The sequence below is a fragment of the Sinocyclocheilus anshuiensis genome, unplaced genomic scaffold (genome assembly GCF_001515605.1).
Source record: "Sinocyclocheilus anshuiensis isolate Anshui unplaced genomic scaffold, SAMN03320099.WGS_v1.1 scaffold1090, whole genome shotgun sequence".
Lineage (NCBI taxonomy): Eukaryota > Metazoa > Chordata > Actinopteri > Cypriniformes > Cyprinidae > Sinocyclocheilus > Sinocyclocheilus anshuiensis.
The window spans coordinates 88,829-94,670 of record NW_015537993.1 but is presented as its reverse complement, the minus strand read 5'-3'; the positions used below and the strand labels follow the sequence as shown (position 1 = coordinate 94,670).

General features: G+C 34.4%; 1 long non-coding RNA gene across 1 annotated transcript; it reads right to left on the bottom strand.

Annotated features, from left to right (window-relative positions):
• Nucleotides 1-3,298: 3,298 nt before the first annotated feature.
• LOC107675132 (uncharacterized) lies at nucleotides 3,299-5,589 on the bottom strand. Its single transcript, XR_001632575.1, has 5 exons — nucleotides 5,555-5,589; nucleotides 4,615-4,752; nucleotides 3,775-3,862; nucleotides 3,556-3,675; nucleotides 3,299-3,378 (listed from the first exon to the last, which is right to left on the bottom strand). It is a non-coding gene; the product is annotated as an uncharacterized LOC107675132 (long non-coding RNA).
• Nucleotides 5,590-5,842: the final 253 nt, after the last annotated feature.

Here is a 5,842-nt window from a genome sequence, read left to right as displayed (position 1 = left end):
GCTAGAGGGGGATAGGGGAGCGCGGGGCACAAAGTAATGCAGGGTAAATTGTAACAATATTTCCACACATGCTAGCATAACAAAATTTACAGCATTTACTAGTTAGCAACATTATATAGAGGGAAAAAAGTGTGGCAAAATTCAAAAGTCTTTTGAAGATATCGCTGAACATTTATTTTACTGTAGTAAAATTATATTTATGGCTTAAGTAAATTTTTAAACTCAGTTTTTATTACTCATTTAAAATTAGACAAATCTGCTATTATGTTAATCTCCAATCTGTTATTTATCAGTTTAGAGTTTTTTTTTAATGCTTCGCTAACTATCATAAGACAGTAACCGGTTTTAAATTCCAGTTGCGCAGATGGGGTAGCTACGTTGTAACACTGCGTTACAATGTGCTATTCTAAGTAACTCAGATATTCTCTTGTAAATTAAAAAGTAATGCGTTACTTTACTAGTTACTTGAAAAAAGTAATCTGATTACGCAACTTGCGTTACTTGTAATATATTACCCCCAACACTGATGACAATAGCGATGTAATTTACACTATTTACTTTAATAAATGTTAATGATAAACGACGAGAAAAAGGTGAATAAAGACTGACAGTCAATGTTTAGTGTTAAGAAATTATAATTTCAAGACATGTAAAACATTTTGGCTCGTTTAAGTGGGCCGTCCCAAGCATGGTTGCAATGTGTTCATTGTCAAACTCCAAAATCAGATTATTTTTCATTCTTAAAAAACGCCATTATTTTATTTGAAATAAATAATTATTTTATTTTATTGACAAAATATTTTAGTTTGTCTTGTATATTTTTTTCATGCGATCAGATAACATTTTAAGCTGTCATATGGTCATGTTACAACGTGCCCCTCAGCTGTTACAATGTACCCCACCTACTGTGTCACATTTCACTTCCAATTTTTGAGGGTAAATAAAGAAAAACGTGTACACTGTAATTATGAAACAAAGTGACATATTTGTGCTAGACAAGTGTGAAATTACTGTGGATAAAAAAAATCTACTCTGAACCCCATGTTGATTTACACAATTTGAGAAAGTCAAAAAGTGTTACTTTGTGCCCCGCTCTCCCCTACAGCTACTGGAAACCAACAATAAATATTTTTTTTCTACCTATTAGATTGTGTTTTATTAAAGTCTACACCTACCCCAACCCTAAACCTGCCCTTACAGTAATGCAGATACATTAAATATTGTTGTTCAGCTTAAGATAAAGGACGCAATATTGATGTGCGCATGCGCAGTAAACCCTAGGACAATCTGACGGGTAGGATAAAATGTCAGGACACCGGCACTGTTCGCCTCAGTTCAAGCGGCATATCAATCAATGATATTTTCCTCTTTAATACTTGCAGCACGAAACAAACATGAATATTTGAATGCATGAAAAACAAAATCTGAACAATTTAATACAAACGAATGTCTCATGAAATCGATCTTACAATTTTAACGTTTATTTTGTATTTAAATTTAAGAATCAGAATCATTTACCTGTTGAGAGTGTGTTGACAGTCAGTCTGAGCTCCAGAAAATCAGTAATGAGGAGCTTTGACAGTTACAGATTTGAAAAACAAAAAGGCGGGTACAAAGAACCCTAAACTCGAACACAAAGAACCACTTCAGCATAGAAGGGTTCTTCAGGATGCTATGGTTCTAAATAGAACTGTTACTACATGTAAAGAACCTTTAAAGAACCATCTTTTTTAGAGTGTATAGGTGGAATTTGCACATTAACTTCACGCAATATAATTTTGACTTTATTCTTAAAATATTATGACATTAATCTTATTTATTTAGTTATTTTTCAACGTGGCACTAAAATGTTGCCATAGGCCATTTGTAGCTACTGAATGCTAACATAATTTTGGCACAGCGGCCCAAAAAAAACAAACAAACAAACAAAATAAAAAACAAAAAACAAACAAAAAGGTAAAAAATAGTGAGGGGATATTTTAATTATTTGTTAATAAACTTGTTTTCTGAGTCAGTGTCGCAAAGATCCTGTGTCGAACCTGACTGGCCATCTCCTCATTGGACGTGCCCTTAGAGAGAAATGCATCTTTACGGATTTCATAATGAAAGAGTTTTTGTTTTCGATTTGAATTATTTCGTTTTAAAATAGTAATGTAAAGCATTGTATAGATATATTTATCATGTCGGTAAGGCAAGTATTCGCTGAGTTTTAGTTCATCATTGTGAGGCGCTCCTGCTCAAGACAGACGACAGAAAGCGCATCAGAAAGCGTGTTTTCCTTATTTTACAAAAGCAAGGTTTTATTGATATTGCGAGTGCACACAAATAAAAGTAGACTTTGCAGTTCCGAAGGAGGTATAGCCTACTCTTACCTTTATGAGAAAAAAATGACGGCATATTTTTAAGCTTCCACTGTTATTAAAAAATGCATGTTAACTACATTTCTCAGTAGAGTGGTGTTTTCTGAATTAAATAGCTTTTCAGCTTTTCTGTTTTTGATCAAGCAGCGCGGTAGCCTCAACAAAAGCTAAATTTTTCAAAGCATTCTGAAGCTCAAGGTCAAATCGGAAATATAAATGCCAAGGATCACTGATCCTGGACCAGTAAGTGACGCCACCGCCACTAAACCTCGTAACTCCATTGACTGTTGAAACTGTCAGTCAAACCTCGTTTCAAACTCTCTCGTGAATGAAGTGCGTCGCGCAGTTTGGAGCATTTCTATGAAGGTAATTTAATGCCTACACAGTAAAAAACGCAGTGTCAATTTAACACTTAAAGTGTCGATTTTAACACTACTAAAGATCATATATGGTCCCAATCTGTCTAGTGTTAAAAGTACACCGTTCGTAGTGTTGCATTTTTAGTGTTAATATAGCACCTTACAGTGTAGAAAAATTACACTCCGAGTTTAAAGTGTTACACTTGCTGTTGTTGTTTAAATTTTACACTATAGGGTATTTAACACCCCTGGTGTTGTTTTAATCCTTTAAGTGTTATTAATCAAGTACTCTTTTCAGTGCAAACACAAAAATGCTATTGTATGGTGTTAATGTACAAGATTAGACATAAAATCAAGAGTCTTCAGACAGATGTATAAATTTCAACGTTTATTTAACAAATGGGCAAAGTGGCAACTTTAAAACATATATCAGATGTGTAGAGGTTAATTAGTCAGTCACATTCATTAAGTGTTGCACAGAAACATAAAATAGTTAATAAACCACAAAATCATCAAATTTACCTAGAAATTAACAAATATGACAGGTAGATTTGACAGTTGTGTAGCATCCATGAATAATGTTCCTCGTTGTCCCATCAGCGAGCAGGTATGGCTGTGTGGTCTCTTCTATGCAATCAAGCTGTTCTTCTTGTTGGTGCCTGCAGATCAAAGACAAAAATAACACTCAAGGTCAGCTCTCCAACTGATTTTATGACAAAAATAACACTCAAGGTCAGCTCTCCAACTGATTTTATTTACATTATTCTTTCATATACAACCCATCTGGCAATATTTTGAGGCAGACAATAGGTAGTGACAGAAATGTCCAAATGTACCTTTTTGAAGATGTTTTTCAGCTTGATAGGATGACATTTTTCCAGGTCCCTTGCAGCCTTGTGGTGATGGTGGAATCAAATGAAGTAGGAGACCAATTGATGCAATATCGCTGTCCCATTCTAAATAACAGATATGACAACTTTAGCAAAAAAATGCATGAACACAGAATATAGATAAAGCATTCATATAGATAATCTTATTCTGAAATATAGTCTAACCTTAGACATCGGTTTCATCCTCCTTTACAGCTGATTCCGAGGTCAATTGGGTCCTTGAAAGTCTTGGGAGAAGCCAGGAACTTGGCTTCTTGAAAAGAAAAAAATCAATGACAACAATATCTCTCTCAGGAATTCTGCTAAGTTGATTGTGTAGTCATACAGTGGCTCTGTTCACACCTGGCATTAGCACACATATTGGGTGTGTGCTACATATGGCCACATTCTTTTATTACAGGGTTAGTTCAAAAATTAAAATTTCAAAATTGTTTACTCAGCCAAGACTTTTATCTTTGAAACACAATTGAAGATATTAGAATATAAGATTTCTGTCCCTTGAATGACGGTCCACGCAACTACCACTTTGATACTTCATAAAGAGATCTAATCCATAAAGAGAACTAATCCATACGTATCGTGGTTTAGTCCAAATTTTCTGTTTTTCTGTTTATGTTCCCTGATCAATGTTTAAATGTGTAAAAAAAATCTGTTCATTGTAAAGCGATCGAGTGTCTTCAGAAAATTTGGACTAAACCACTCGATTCATTTGGATTAGTTTTATGATCTCTTTATGAACTTCTTGAAGTATCAAAGTGGTAGTTGTGTAGATTGTCGATGGAAGGACATTTTCTCATTTAAAATGTCTTCATTTGTTTTGAAAATGAATGCAAGTCCATTTATCTTTTTGCAGTTTGATATCTTAAATTAATAATTAGAAAATTCCAGGTGTGAACATAAGCTGATATTGTGTGCCTGCCTAGTTCAACTTTAATTTTTCATATTCATTTGTGCGTTTTAAATTTGTACTGCACATAGAATAACATATAAATGACACAGACTCACAATTCTGGCTTCATCTTCAGCATTCTGCTCCTTTCTTGAAGGGCTTCCATCACTCACACTCAGTGTCATCAGACTCCCAGTTTGCAATCTTATGAGAGGAGCTTCCTTCACTTGACACTGCAGAAGTCTGGGCCAATTCTATTGAAAAAGGATAAAAAAAAAAACTTATTTCAGTAATTTACATTAGGACTGTAAATATGGTAAAATAATTGTGATTACCCCTAATTTTGAGTATGCTGAGAACTGTCTATAATACGGGTGTCAAATCGTGAACTTATTTTTTTTATTTTTTTTACATACTTCATTCTAGGGTCAATTAAATGAAACATTGTGCAATATTCACATGGAGGCCTGAAACAATTTAAGTATTTATTTAATCTGATTATTAAATACATTTGTATAATTTTAATGAGTAACATGAGCAATAAGTCATGTTCAAATTAACAGTTTACTACATTAGAATAAATTAACACGTGTTAAGAATTTATCTTACTATTAATTTATTATTTATAATGTGTAAAGAAAATACAGATAGATCCAGACATATTTCTCCATTAAAACTTAACTTTGTATAGCTAGAAATATTTAGGACATTATTTAACCCAAAATAGCATAATTTTGCTTACCCCAATCTGATCTCCAAACCTTACGATGCATTTTATACTTTCTCCACTCTTTTCATCAGACTCTTCTACATCACTCCTTTTCTTCCGTTTTTCTCCCCGATTACTCCCTACTTCTTTCCAGCAATTTCCTAAAGATCTTTCACTTTCTTCTTCACTTCCTACATCCATACTCCCTTCACTATCCCCCCACTCAAACTTCTCTGTTCCATTCGCGGAGCAGTTGTGCCTCACCGCCGTTCCTTTCCGACTTCTCGCTGAAGCTTCCGCCATCGACCGTGCGCCTGCTATTCCAGCCGGTTAGCAATCCAACTTACCGTCTCGGTCGCTTGAAGAAAAAATGGCGTCGTCGCATTGCGAGGCAGCAGTCATTGAAGGGCGGAGTCCAGACAATTCGGCGGGTTTTTTTATTCCGCACTTTTAGTGTAAAAGTGAAATTACACCATATACAAACACTGAACACCAGTACTGTTTAACACTGTAGATTGTTAATTAAACTCTTTGGGAATTAATAACTTTTAACATTGCAAATATTACACTGCTGATTTTACTGTGTAAAATATTTGCATACGCAGGGTAAGAGTTCTGGAAGTGTACATAAGACT